This window comes from Equus quagga, chromosome 10 (genome assembly GCF_021613505.1).
Source record: "Equus quagga isolate Etosha38 chromosome 10, UCLA_HA_Equagga_1.0, whole genome shotgun sequence".
NCBI classification, from domain to species: Eukaryota; Metazoa; Chordata; class Mammalia; order Perissodactyla; family Equidae; genus Equus; species Equus quagga.
The window spans coordinates 26,061,617-26,076,899 of record NC_060276.1 but is presented as its reverse complement, the minus strand read 5'-3'; positions in this window follow the sequence as shown (position 1 = coordinate 26,076,899).

The following is a 15,283-nucleotide window of genomic DNA, read 5'->3' as shown; positions in this document are numbered from 1 at the left end:
TATCCCATTGTATGTATATATACCGCATCTTCTTTATCTGTTCATCTATTGATGGACACTTAGGTTGCTTCCACATCTTGCCTGTAGTAAATAATGCAGCAATGAACATAGGGGATGTATATCTTTTTGAATTAGCGTTTTTGTTTTCTTCAGATAAAATACCCAGAAGTGGAATTTCTGGATCAAATATAGTTCTATTTTTAATTTGTGGAATCCCCATACTGTTTTCCATAATAACTGCACCAACTTACATTCCCATCAACTGTGCATGAGGGTTCCCTTTTGTCTACATCCTTGCCAACACTTGTTATTTGTTGTCTTTTTAATTTTTTTTGAGGAAGATTGGCCCTGAGTTAACATCTGCCATCAATCTTCCTCTTTTTGCCTGAGGAAGATTGGCCCTAAACTAACATCTGTGCCCATCTTCCTCTATTTTATATGTGGGACACTTGCCATGGCATGGCTTGATAAGCGGTGTGGAGGTCCATGCCCAGGATCTGAACCAGCAAACTCTGGACTGCCAAAGTGGAGCGTGTGAACATAACTGCTACACCACTGGGCTGGCCCCTGTTGTCTTTTTTTTTTTTTTTTTTTAATAATAGCCATTCTTACAGATGTGAGGTTGTATCTCATTGTGGTTTTGATTTGTATCTCCCTGATTATTAGTAACATTGAGCATCTTTTCATGTGTCTGTTGGCCACATGTATGTCTTCTTTGGAAAAATGTCTATTGGGGTCCTCTGCCCGTTTTTTAAGTGGATTGGTTTTTTTTTTTGATATTGAGTTGTATGAGTTCTTTATATATTTCAGATATCAACCTCTTAATGGATGTATCATTTGCAAATATATACTCCTATTCAGTAGGTTGCTTTTTCATTTTGTTGATGGTCTCCTTTGCTGTACAAAAGATTTTTAGCTTGATGTAGTCCCATTTGTTTGTTTTTGCTTTTGTTGCCCTTGCCTGAGGAGACATATGCAAAAGAAAAATATTGCTAAGATCAACGTCAAAGAATTTACTACCAGGTTTTCTTCTAGGATTTTTATGTTTACAGGCATTGTATTTAAATCTTTAATCCATTTTGAGTTTATTTTAGTGTATGGTGTGAGAATGTGGTCCAGTTTCATTCTTTTGCATGTATCTGTCCAGTTTCCCCAACACCATTTATTGAGGAGACTGTATTTTCCCCATTGTATATTCTTTTTTCTTCAATTATTTTATTGAAATCATAAAGATTTATAAATCGTCTAATTCTGGGTGTACATTACTTATCAGTTTCTGTATAGACTGCATGGTGCTCACCACCAGTAGTCTAATTTTTATCCATCATCATACGTATGTGCCCCTTTACACCTTTCGCCCAGCCCCAAGCCCCCTTCCCCTCTGGTAATCACTAATCTGTTCTCTTTATCCATGCATTTGTTTACCTTCCACATATGAGTGAAGTCATGCAGTATTTATCTTTCTCTATCTGGGTTATTTCGCTTAACCTCATACCCTTAAGGTACATCCTTGTTGTTACAAATGGGACAATTTTGTCTTTTTTATGGCTGAGTAATATTCCATCTTTTATATATACCACATGTTCTTTATCCATTCATCCATAGCAGGGCACTTATGTTGCTTCCATATCTTGGCTATTGTGAATAATGCCACAATGAACAGAGGAGTGCATAAATCTCTTTGGATTGTTGATTTCATGATCTTTGGATAGATATCCAGTAGTGGGATAGTTGGATCACACGGTATTTCCATTTTTAATTTTTTTGGTAAATCTCTATACTGTTTTCCATAGTGGCTGTACCAGTTTGCATTCCCACCAGCAGTGTATGAGGGTTCCCTTTTCTCTACATCCTCTCCAACACTTGTTATTTGTCTTTTTAATTATAGCCATTCTGACAGGCATGAGGTGACATTTCATTGTAGTTTTGATTTGCATTTCCCTTATAATTAGTGATGTTGAACATCTTTTCATGTATCTGTTGGCCATCTGTTTATCATCTTTGGAGAAATGTCTATTTGTATCCTCTGCACAGTTTTTGATTGGGTGTTTGTTTTCTTGTTGTTGAGTTTTATGAGTTGTTTATATATTTTGGAAATTAACCCCTTGTCAGATATATGATTTGAAATATTTTATCCCATTTGGTGGGTTGTCTTTTCCTTTTGTTCATGGTTTCCTTTGCCTTGCAGAAGCTTTTTAGTCTGTAGTCCCATTTGTTAATTTTTTTCTTTTGTTTTCCTTGCCTGAGTAGACATGGTTTTAGAAAAGGTGCTGCTAAGATTGATATCGAAGAGTGTAGTATGTTTTTTTCTAGAAGTTTTATGGTTTCAAGTCTAAAGACTTGAATGGAGGACCCATTGTATATTCTTGCCTCCTTTGTCTTAATTAATTGACCAATAGGCAGGAGTTTATTTCTGGGCTCTCTATTCTGTTCCATTGATCTCTGTGTCTGTGTTTATGCCACTATTATACTGTTTTAATTACTATAGCTTTTTGGTAGAGTTTAAAATTGGGGAGTGTGATACCTCCAGCTTTGTTCTTCCTTCTCAAGATTGCTTTAGCTATTTGGAGTATTTGTGGTTCCATGCAAATTTTAGGATTATTTTTTCTAGCACTGCAAAAAATGTCATTGGTATTTTGATAGAGATTGCATTGAATCTGTAGATTGCTTGGAGTGGTATGGACATTTTAACAATATTAATTCTTCTAATCCATGTTATATCTTTCCATTTATTTGTGTCGTCTTCAATTTCTTTCATCAATGTCTTATAGGTTTCAGTGTACAGGTCTTTCAACTCTTTGGTTTAATTTATTCCTAGGCATTTTATTCTTTTTGATGCACTTGTAAATGAGATCTTTTTCTTAATTTCTCTTCCTTATAGTTGTTAGTGTATAGAAATGCAACTGATTTCTGTACATTTATTTTGTATCCTACAACTTTACTGAATTTATTTCTTAGTTCTAATAGTTTTTTGATGGAATCTTTAGGGTTTTCTCCATATAGTATCATGTCATTTGCAAGTAGTGAGAGTTTTACTTCTTTCTTTGAAATTTGAATGCTTTTTATTTCTTTTTCTAGTCTGATTGCTGTAGCTAGGACTTCCAACAATATTTTTGAATAAGAGTGGCAAGAGTTGGCATCCTTATCTTGTTCCTGGCCTTAGAGGAAAAGCTTTCAGCTTTTTATCATTGGCTATAATGTTAGTTGTGGGTTTGTCATATATGGCCTTTATTATGTTGAGGTATGTTCACTTTATACCCACTTTGTTGAAGGTTTTCATCATAAATGGGTATAGAATTTTGTCAAATATTTTTTATGCATCTATTGAGATAATCATATGATTTTTTGTTAATGTGGTGTAACACATTGATTGGTTTGCAGATATTGAACCATCCATGCATCCCTGGAATAAATCCCACTTGATCATGGTGTATGCTCCTTTTAACGTGTTGTTGAATTTGGTTTGCTAATATTTTGTTGACAATTTTTGCATCTATGCTCATCAGAGATATTGGCCTTTAATTTTCTTTTTTTTGTTATGTCTTTGTCTGGTTTTGGTATCAGGGTAATGCTGACATCATAGAATGAATTTGGTTGTGATCTTTCCTCTTCAATGTAAGACTGACAAAAGTTCATGTCAGCCTATATATTTTAACGCTTGTTTTATTTTTGTTTTCTTAATTTCTTACACCTTTTGTGTTTTTAGATGGTGAACATGGAACAAAGTATAGCCTCGCCCAAAGAATGCCATTCATACTCATCTGGCTAGAGAACTTATTAAAATATTTTGCACAAAAAAACTGTAATTTATCCAAGAATTACTTTGTTAAAATATAAAATTAAAGTGATCTTTCAAGTATATTCAAAGAATGTCAAAAATCATGCAAGTACAAACACACACACACACACACAATTTTAGTGTGGGGAGCTAAAATCCGAAGAATTTCATGTATGCATCAAAATAGTTCTTGGGTGAATTGAACAATCTTTCTCTACCGCAGCCTCATAGTTCCAATGACTGAGATGTTGAATTTGATTGGATAGTCTGTATTCACTAGTGCACAAATAGAAGTTTTCAGAGAAAATGCTCACTCTTCCCAAAAGTTCATAATAATTATCAATATTCTCAGGCAAGTTATCAAACTGGCTGGCTTGAGAAAGTGGTACACAGGAAAATAATTTCAACATAAAACCTAAATCAGGATATAGAGAAAAGTAGGTAGAATAGGAATATATGTATACATATATGTGTATGTATATATATAAAATTTTAATTCTAAAGATAACCCATGTCTTGGCTGGGTTCTATTCATTGTCTCTTATTATAGAGCATGGTTGAAGCTACTCATATCTTTTCAGAGAATGTATGTCTACATGCCTAATCCATGAACAATTCTAGAACCTGTATCAGAATAAAGTGATTTAACTTATTTTGTACGATAATAATATGGTGCAGACTAAAGGTTGTATAGGCTGGTCATGAGATGCTAAACATGAAGGAAAAGCTTGTCATATGTCCATTAATCTGATTCAAATATATGAAATAAAGACAGCAAGTAACAAAGAGGATTAATTTCTCAAACAGAAATAAGTCTCTCAGTGATATCAGAGTCTGAGGCTAAAAAAATTAATGCAATAGGGAAGGGCTCTTTGGAGTTTGCTGGAGGAGTCCGTAATGTAGTTATTACAATAGTCAGAGGGTTTGGGCATTGAAATTAAAGCGACTGCAGCCTATTTTCTTCAAGTCATTCCTATGCAGTCAGATGTAATTAATTTTAGTGAATTGATCATCCATTGGGTTGCTATGGGCTATAATCTATTTTTCTTTGAATATGGCTGGAAAGTTCAAATTCACATGAAAATGACTCAAGGGAAACAAGCCAGACCAATCATTTCTAACTCATTCCCATGGTACGTACCACAAAGGGACCATATTATTGCTGGAGTTATTTAATATAGTGATAAAGTTCATGTGGGCTTTTTGTGACATCTCTGATATCATTAAAAGTGCATGCTAATTATTAAATTGGACAAAAATATCATTTATGAAATGACAACTAAGCCAATCTTTAAAAAACTAATCTCCTCAGTTGGATTTGGAATTTGAAATTTTTTAATTTGCTGAAATTAAAACTAATTTTTTTTTAGATTCAGAAAGACCACTTCAGGTCCAATCTTAAAAATCTGTTTAAAAATTCACCTGAATGACAAGTCGATTGGTCACTGGGGATTTCCAATCAAATAGCTCAGATTTTCCCCTCAAGAAATTTGGTCTAAATACATTTGTTTCTTCTGGTAACTGTGTTTCTCACCACATGCAAACCACATTGTTGTCTTTTAGCATGAAATTCACCATGGGGATTCTTACAGGATGCAGCAGGCAAAATGAGCAGATTTCACCTGACTTTGCAATTTTTTTTTAGCTGTCTTCAGCATTGAGAGATATCTTTTCACATAAGCTCAATTGCTTAACTTCCCTATAGAAAGCCTTTCAAATTCCCCTTCCAAATAAAATGTATCTAGCTTTTGATTGTCCTACATGAGAGGACAGATTCTACATAATGCCACAGACATCCATATGAATTCCCAAATCTCTCATATTACACAACATGGCACATAGTTCTCTTACACCTCTCAGCCCCCTTAGAAGATGCTTCTGCTGATGGTGCATGGTGGTTTTGTATCGTGTCAACCCAGTTAAATTCGACACTATAGTTCTGGATTTGAATTTATCACAAGAGTAATTTGCACAAAATTTGGAAGGTAGGAGTGGGTTACCTAGTTGGCACAGTGCAGCAGCTGGTCCCACAGCTCTCCAATGTCCACCAGATCTCCACCTTCAACTTCTCCAAGTCCTGATCCAGGCATGTATGTAGCTCCGTGGAAGGACATCAACTCATTCTTCAGGTCACCTGTGTTGTTGAGGACAGAGTATGAAAGGGACAAACATGGATTACAGTTTGTTCTATAAATTCTTATTTGTTCTCTTGGATTCCAATTTGATCTCATTAGTTCCAGTTTGTTCATACTCTCCCCTTTTTGATGTCCTCCCTTTCTTCCCAACTATTGGCCCTGCTGATTACAGCAACTTCAGGCCTACCACCAGCTACAGAGGCAACAACCTTCCATAGACATTTTTATAAGTTTCTACAATTGCATAAGAACGAACCTCTATAGAAAATCCCTATTTTGTAACACTCATAGTGATTCTGCTTCTCTGATTAAAACCTGACACACTATGTTACACATAAGATACATTGTCCTTAATCTTAGAAGATGTTACCACAATTCATATTACTATGAATATTACTATCTTTTCTGGACAATTTTGAATAGTATTGTAACATGTTTGGTGGACCAGAAATTTATATATAGGAGATACCTTTCAAATACTAGTTCTATAAGAAATATAAGCTCCTGCTCTTCCATTTACTGGCTAGAGCATTTGGCATTCTTTTAAATGAAGATCTTACTGTTTTGTAGCCCAGGGCAATGCTTTGACCTTTTCAATATTCCATAATTAGATTGGCTGCAATTCTACTTTGCCTCCTGTTTACAGCCTAAGCAGCCTCTGGGAAAGGGGCAGAGTGGCCAGCTGTTCACAGTTGAAAATATTTTAAAGGTCAAAGAAATAGAGCATTTCAACTGTCTATTCTACTGAAATGTATTCACTTTTTTCAGAGCAATCTAAAGAAGTAGGAAATATATTCTCTATAACATAAAGCTGAAATCATGAAATTTTGTTACTACATTTAACAAATTTCTCAACTGACTTAGATAGATGTTTGGGCCCTTAGACAAAGAGAAGTGTGCTTCTCAAACTATTTTGGCCTGTGTCTTTCTTGGGTCACACTCCTCCCACTCATAGCACACCTCTCCCTATTATTATTGCAGAAATAAGATACCTCAACACAATTTAAAGAAAAGTCTTCCCTCTCGTAAGATGAATGAAGTGGTGTCTGGTTTTTAAGAGGTAGAGTCAAATGCAAATGTTAATGACTGGATTCTTCTGGTTAACAGAATTTGTGGGTTTAACCACAATTCTTTACGCTTCACCTTTTGTTTCTAAATTATTTAAACAAATTTTCCTGTTAGTCGGTTCTAATGAATATCATTTCATGCTGCCTTGATAATTGAGGCAATCATATTAATATCAACAGAAATTTTCTAGGATTAGCTCTAGAGAAGATGTGAGTTCCCAAAAACAGTACTAACCTCAGAGTATAATCTGAAAGTTGTTTTTGTTGTTGTTTCTTTGTTTTTAACTCAGCCAAATAATAAGAAAATGAGTTTATAATAGGGATATGTTTCTTTCTAGTAAATATTCAAAAGCTATTCACAGATAAATTAATATTCTGGTTGGCTTGGTCCTGGATAATTGAAGTTTATCATATTAGGGGTAAATGTAGTTACTGTTGCTTGAACTTGAAACCAAAAATATACTTTGGTGTATGTGAAAAATTCTTCAAGAGGTAAACAAAAGACCCAGGGCTGTTTAATTGGCAGTGCCATCGCTTATGCTACTGAATGGAGCTAAGTTTTTTAAAATTAATATTTATTTCCAGGATTAAAATTTGCCTTTATATTCATGTATAATATCGAAGATGGAGTTATTTCTGAGAAGAAATTGTGTACTTTGCCAAGCTACCTGGAAATAAAACTGCAGGGAGAGAGCTCTTATCTGACCTGCCTCAGGAAATAATACTTAGAGAGGCTTGATAACCGTTAACTTGAGAAAAGATGTGGGAAGGGAGTGGGGGAAGATTCACATTTCCTCCAAGGCTTGGAGTAGTTCAGAGAAGCTAAGGGCATGATGCTGCGGTGTTCCACAATCATGCTTCCCTAGGGGACTCTGATTTTCTGGCAAGAGCTACAAGTTAATAACTTTCACCAGGGTTACCAGTTTGTCGGGGAGAATAAAGTAGAACAACCTGGAGAAGCCCTGCAAAAAGCATGCTATTACGTAGTTATATAAGCTCCAGGGAGACTTGGACATATAAAAACTTTAAACTACTACTGGAAAAAAATTATCAGCAGTGCCAGGAGGCATGCACACAACGGAGATCTACTATTCCTTTGTCTACAGGAGGGCCTGCTCTGAGACTAGCCTATAAATCATAGTGGTATTGTTCAGAAGTCATCAGACTTGGGCTCTTGGGGCCACTCACCAAGGGTAAAGATTGTCTTTGAGATGGTGTGAAACTTGTAAGAAGCAACGCGATCAGAGAAAGATTATTGGTAAGCTTTGCCTAGTATGGAAATGATACCAGTTGAAGACTGTTGTGTTTCTAGACATGTCATAAAGTAAGAAAGGGCAGATACCAAAAAAGAGGCCTTGTAAACTCTTCACCCATGGATAAATAGCATCCATTGGCTGGCTTGGAATACTAGGTTCCTTTTCTATGCCTCTCTTGACACTCCAGTATTAGACAACGATTTGCTGGGCATAATCCTTCATTTGGAATTTTACCAGTAATCTTAACAAGGACACAGATTTCCTTTCAAATTTGATAGAAATGCAGTTGAGATTAGACAATTCAATACTATTGCTTAATTCCCACAGTGAGCCACTGAGAAGATTTAATGCAACCCTGAAGGGAATAATTAAGAAGTATGTGGATAATCATGCTAATAATTTAGATGAGAAGTTTTATCACTTCTGTCATTTACATATAGAGAGGTCTCATAGGAGCTATTTCATTTTTTTATAATTCAGAATTATATATGGGAGGAAAGAGGGGAGTCCTTTTAACTTAATAGCTAGATTATCCATTCTAGAACAATATACTAAATTGTAGAGTCAGATATATATATATATGGCATCATTTTTAAGGTAAATTATTTAAGTACCAATGTGATAATAATGTAGAGCTTATAATAATCATATGATTCGTATAACTTCTTAGAGACATCAGACATGACTTACTGTTTATATATTTTATTTTTTAAACTAGCCTCTGTAAAATTTACACACAAGGATTAAAATTTGAGGGGACCAGCAAGGTGGCATAGTGGATAAATTTGCATGCTCCACTTTGGTGGCCGAGGGTTCACAAGTTTGGATCCTGGGTACGGACCTAGCACAGCCCTTTAAGCCACACTGTGGTGGCATCCCACATAAAATAAAGGAAGATTGGCACAGATATTAGCTCAGCAACAATCTTCCTCAAGCAAAAAGAGGAAGATTGGAAGCAAATGTTAGCTCAGGGCCAATCTTCCTCACACACACACATACACATAAATTTAAAATTTAACACATATTAACTGAAAATGACACTATGTATATCAATAAAAATATGCATAATTGTATATACAGATTAATTTATACATATATGGTTTACATACACTATACTATTATCTATTAATATTGATACCAAATGTCAACTTGTTTCCAGACACTAGAATTTAGGGAGACTTCTCACCATTAGATAAATGAAAACAAAACCAAAGTTTCAAAAACAATGGGAACATATTTATGTTTACTGAAAATGGCTGATGAAATGAGTAAGTTGAAGATAAGAAACATGCAAAAAGATGAAAATTTACTAGAAGGAAGATTAACTTTCAGAGTATATTATGCCAATAATACAATATCTTAAACATTATAGACCAATGAAAAAATGTGTCTTTTGGAGGTAAACAAAAGTATGGAAATTCACTAGCAAACTAGAAGTCATAAATTCATAAAACAAAACATATTAAAATTGTTGAAAGAAGGGGGTTGGCCCCGTGGCGTAGCGGTTAAGTTTGCTGTGCTCCACTTCAGGGACCCAGGATCGTGGTTCAGATCCTGAGTGCAGACCTACACCACTTTTCACCCATGCTGTGGTGGTGACCCACATATAAAGTGGAGAAAGATTGGCACAGATGTTAGCTAAGGGCTGATCTTCCTCAGCAAGGAATAAATAAATAAATAAATTTGTTGAAAGAGGGTAAGAATGATATTCCTGTCCTTGTATATAGGTAAGTTGAAGATTACTGCAGAGATCTACCTATGATTCCAAACTAGCTAGATGAAAAGTCTTACGCAATTTCTCTTGAGTAAGTCATCACAGAAACCCCAAATAGAATATGTAAACTAAGCTAAATGCATTCTTCTTAAATATTAATAAACATCAGAACTACCTAGAGATTTTTAAAAATGTATAATTATTGAGCTCTACCACTACAGATGCTGATTAAGTGGGTCTGTTATAGAGCCCAGGATTATATTTTTTAACAAAACTCCTGGTAATCACAATGGAGGGATTCCAGCTACAAAATTTCAGACACATTAGAAACCTCAGAAAGTGTAGTTCTAGATTCACCACTAGATCAGAAGGCTGTAGAAACCCAGAATCAAGGACAAAGAAACCACTGGCATTCTTGCTCATCTCCTAGGAAGATTGATTGTTGTTTCATGCCATCAAGCCAGCTCTGACTCTTGGTAACTCTATGAATGAGTGATGTCCACAATGTCCTGTCCTCAAGAGCCCTACTCAGCTTCCATAGTAACTCTTAAAATAATGAAGGTAGTCTGAGAGCACTTTCCAGTAGTGTTGTCTACAGCACAAATATTTTTCACTTTGTTGTAGTGTAATTTGTCTATTTTTTATAACGTGTAAGAAAGTTATATCTGCTAAGAGAGATCACAGATGTACTTCACTGAAAACTATGTAGAACCAATTTGGTTGTCTGTATAGAGGGGATGAAAGTCCAATTATGGCACCAACTTTTAGAATGAATGGAAATGCTTTAGATTAAATCACAATAGTGGTGAGAAAGTAAGTAATTAACCAATCTTCTTAGAATTTTTAATCTTCTCCTTTAATCTTGTTTCTAAATAGAAGGCACATTAAATCCTATATGTATCATAGATAATTGAATTCCATGGCAATGCTTGCTGTTTATCCTATACCCAAAATTAATGCACTATTTGATCAATTAGGGAGTACTAAAATTATTTCAACTATAGAGTACAGTAATGGCTATTTAAAAAATACCTTTAGGGCTGGCCTGGTGACATAGTGGCTAAGTTTGCATGCTCTGCTTTGCTGGTCCAGGGTTCACAGGTTCAGATCCTGGGCCTAGCACCACTTGTCAAGACATGCTGTGGCAGCATCCCACATAAAATAGAGGAAGATTGGCACAGGTGTTAGCTCAGGGCCAATCTTCCTCAGAAAAAAAAAAACTTCATTGAGATATAATTCACATGCCATAAAATGCATTTATTTTAATTGTACAATTCAACAGTTTTAAGTATATACACAGAGTTGTACAACCGTCATCATGTCTAACTTTAGCACATTGACGTCAACCACAAAAGAAACCCCATGTACATTAGCAACTATTTCTCATTCTAACTCCCATCACTCTCACCCTGAGGCAAACAGTCATCTACTTATTCTATTCTACTTATTCTATTTATTCTATTTTATATAAATGGGATCATACAATTTTGGTCTTTTATGACTCACTTCTTTCATATAGCAAATTGTTTTCAAGGTTTATCCATGTTGTAACATGTATCAATACTTTATCAATTTTTGCTGCCAATTAATATCCCATTATATGGTTATTTTACATTTTAAGTGGTTTTCACATTTTGGCTATGATGAATAATAATGCTATGGATATTTGCATACAATTTTTTGTATGGACATGTTTCATATACCAACAAGTTAAATTGCTGGTCATATGGTAATTCCATGTTTAACATTTTGAGCAACTGCCAGACTGTATTCCAACGTGGCTGCACCATTTTATAGTCCCACTATCAATTTATGAGGTTTTCAGTTTCTCCACATCCCAACCAACACTTGTTAGTGTCTAATTTTTACAACCATCCTTGGGAATGTGAATTTGCACCTCATTGTGGTTTTGATTTGCATTTCTATAAAGGTTAATGATATTAAGTATGTTTTCACATTCCTGTTGGCCATTTGTATCTCTCCTTTGCAGAAACGTCTATCAGATATTTGTGCTTTTTATAATTAGGCTATTTATCTTTTCATTATTAAATTATAAGCATTTTATATATTTTCTGGATAGGAAAACCTTTTTTCAGATTTGAGATTTGAAAAAATTTTTCCCCATTCTGTGACTTGTATTTTCATTTTCTTGATGATATCGTTTACAGCACTGTTTTTCATTTGATGTAGTCCAATTTGTCTATTTTTTGAAACTTATGCTTTTTATGTCATATCTAAGAAACTATTGCCTAACTCAAGATCATGAAGATTTACTCCTGTTTTCTTCTATGATTTTTATAGTTTTAGCATTTACATCTAATTCTATAATCCGCTTTGAGTTAATTTTTCTATGGTATGAAGAAAGACTCCAACTTCATTCTTTTGTATGTGCTGTCCAGTTTCCCCAATATCATTTGTTAAAGAGAATATCATTTCTCCTTTGAAATGTCATGACACCCTGTTGAAAATAATGACCTTGAATGTAAAAGTTCATTTCTGGACTCTCAAATTTATGACATTGATCAACATATCTAGACTTATGCCAGTACCACACTTCTTTCACTACTGCATATTTGTAATAAGTTTTGAAATTGAGAAGTGTGAGTCTCCAAAATGTTCTATTTTTTTCTTTTTGATCTCTATGATGTTTTGACTAATTTGGGTCCCTTGCATTTCCATATGAATTTAAAATTAGTGTGCAAATTTCTGCCAAAAACAATACAGCTGGTATTTTGATAGGAATTGTGTTACATATGTAGATCAATTTGGGGGAATATTGACATATGAACAACATTAAGTCCTCCAATCCAGAAGCATGGAATACTTTTCCATTTATTTGTGTCTATTATTTCTTTCCTCGGCGTTTTGCAGTTTTTAATGTACAAGCCTTGCACTTCATTTGTTAAATTATTCCTAATTATATTTTGTGCTATTGTGAGTGGAATTATTTTCTTAATTTTATTTTCAGATTATTTCTTGCTAATATATAGGAATACAATCGATTTTTTTGTATATTGATATTGTATTGTGCAAACTTGCTGAACTCATATTAGTTCTAATAGTTTTTCTAGTGGATCCTTTGAGATTTTCCGTATACTAGATTATCTTAAAACAGATATAGTTTTATTTCTTTCTTTCCAGTCAGAATACCTTTTATTCATTTTTATTACCTAATTGCCATGGCTAGAACTTCTAGCACAACATTGAATACATGTGGTGAAAGCAGACATCCTTGGCTTCTTCCTGATCATAGGGGTAAGCATTCAGTCTTTTACGATTAAGTGTGAAATTAACTGAGGAGTTTTTCTAGATGGCCTTTATCAGGGTAAATTTCCTTTTAGTTCTAGTTGAATGAGTGGTGTTTTTTCAGGAAAATGGTTGAAATTTGTCGATTCTTTATACTGTCTATTGAGATGATCACGTGGTTTTTGTCTTTTGTTTCAATAATGTAGTATGTTACAGTAATTGCTTTTCAGATGTTAACCAACGTTTCATTCCTGGGATAAATCCTACTCAGTCATGGTATATAATTCTTTCTATATTTTGCTGGACTGAGTTTTCTAGTTATTTTGTTGAGAATTTTTGAATCAATATTTATATGGAATATTGGTTTATAGTTTGTTTTCTTTTTCTTGTGATGTTTTCTTCTGATGTCTGATTTTGCTTCTTGGGTAATTATAGCTTCATAAAGTGAGTTGTGAGCTATTTCCTTCTCTACTATTTTTTGGAAGAGTTTGTGAAGAATTGGTTTTAATTCTTCTTTAAATGTTTTTTAGACTGAGAAATGTCTCTACACTTGGGCTTTTCTTTATGCTAAGTTCTTTATTTAATAATTCAATTTCTTTTTTGATTATAATCTAATAAGATTTTCTATTTTTTCTTGAGTCAATTTTGGTAGTTTGTGTCTTTCTAGGAATTTTTCCATTTTGTCTAAGTTATCTTATTTGTTGGCATATGATTGTATATAATATTCCTAAACAAGCTATTAATTTCTGTAATGTCAATAGTGATGTCTCTTCTTTCATTTTGCATTTTATAAATTTGAGTCTTCTCTCTTTTGTTATTGATCAGTCCAGCTAAAATTTGTCAATTTAGTTCATCTTTTGAAAGGACAGCTTTTTGGTTGTTGATTTCCCTATTGTTTTTGGAGTCTACATTGCAGTAATTTTAGTTCTAGTCTTTACTCTTCTTTCCTAGTTCTATGTTGGGGTGATTTGTTCTTCTTTTTATAGTTACTTAAGGTGAAAGTTTAGATTATTGATGTGAGACCCTTCTTTTTAAAATGGAGACATTTATAGCTAGATATTTCCCTCTAATCACTTACTTAGCTGCAACTCATAAGCTCTGGTGTGTTTTTTTATTTCTCTAAAAGTATTTTTTAACTTCCTGTGATTTCTCCTTTGACTCATTCATTCTTCAGGAATGTGTTGTTTAATTTCCACATATTTCTCAAATATTTATATAACTGATTTTTAATTTCATTCCATTGTGATTGAAGAACATATTTTTTAAGATTTCGAGACTTTTAAATTTACTTAAGCTTGTTTTATGGCCTAAAATATGGTTGATCCTGAAGACTATTTTATGTGCACTTGAGAACAATTTCTATTCTGCTTTTTTTGGGTGGATTGCTCTATAAATATTTGCTAGGTCTATTTATTTTATAATATTTTTCAAGTCCTCTATTTTCTTGTTGATCTTCCATCTAGTTGTTTTATCCATTATTTAAAATGGGGTATTGAAGTCTCAAACATTATTGCTGAATTGTCTATTGCTTCCTTTAATTTTGTCTCCTTTTGCTGCATGTATGTTGAGGCTCTGTTTTTAGGTGCATATATTTTTATGATTGCTGTATCTTTCTGATGAAGTGACCTGTTTTGCATTATAAAATCTCTCTCTTTTGATCTTTAGCAGCATTTGTTTTGTTTTGTTTTTAAGTCTATTTTGTTTGATAGTATAGGCAGCTACTCCAGCTCTGTTGTGGTTACTGTTTGCATGGTTTAATGTTTTTCATTCTTTTACTTTCAACCTATTAGTATCTTTAAATCTATAGTGTGTCTCCTGTAGATTGCATGTAGTTAGATTTTGTTTTTATCCAGGCTGACAACCTATTCTTTTGATTGGATTCTTTAAACCACTCACATTGAAAGTTATTATTGATATGGTTGGACATGTGTCTGCCATTTTACCTTTTGTATTCTATATATCTGATGTCTTTTTATTCCTCTGTTCCTCCTTTCCTGTCTTCTTTTATATTAAGTGAATAGTTTCTAAGGTAAATTTTTCGAAAGATTTTTTTCAGTATATTTTTGAGTCGTTTTCTTAGTGGTTGC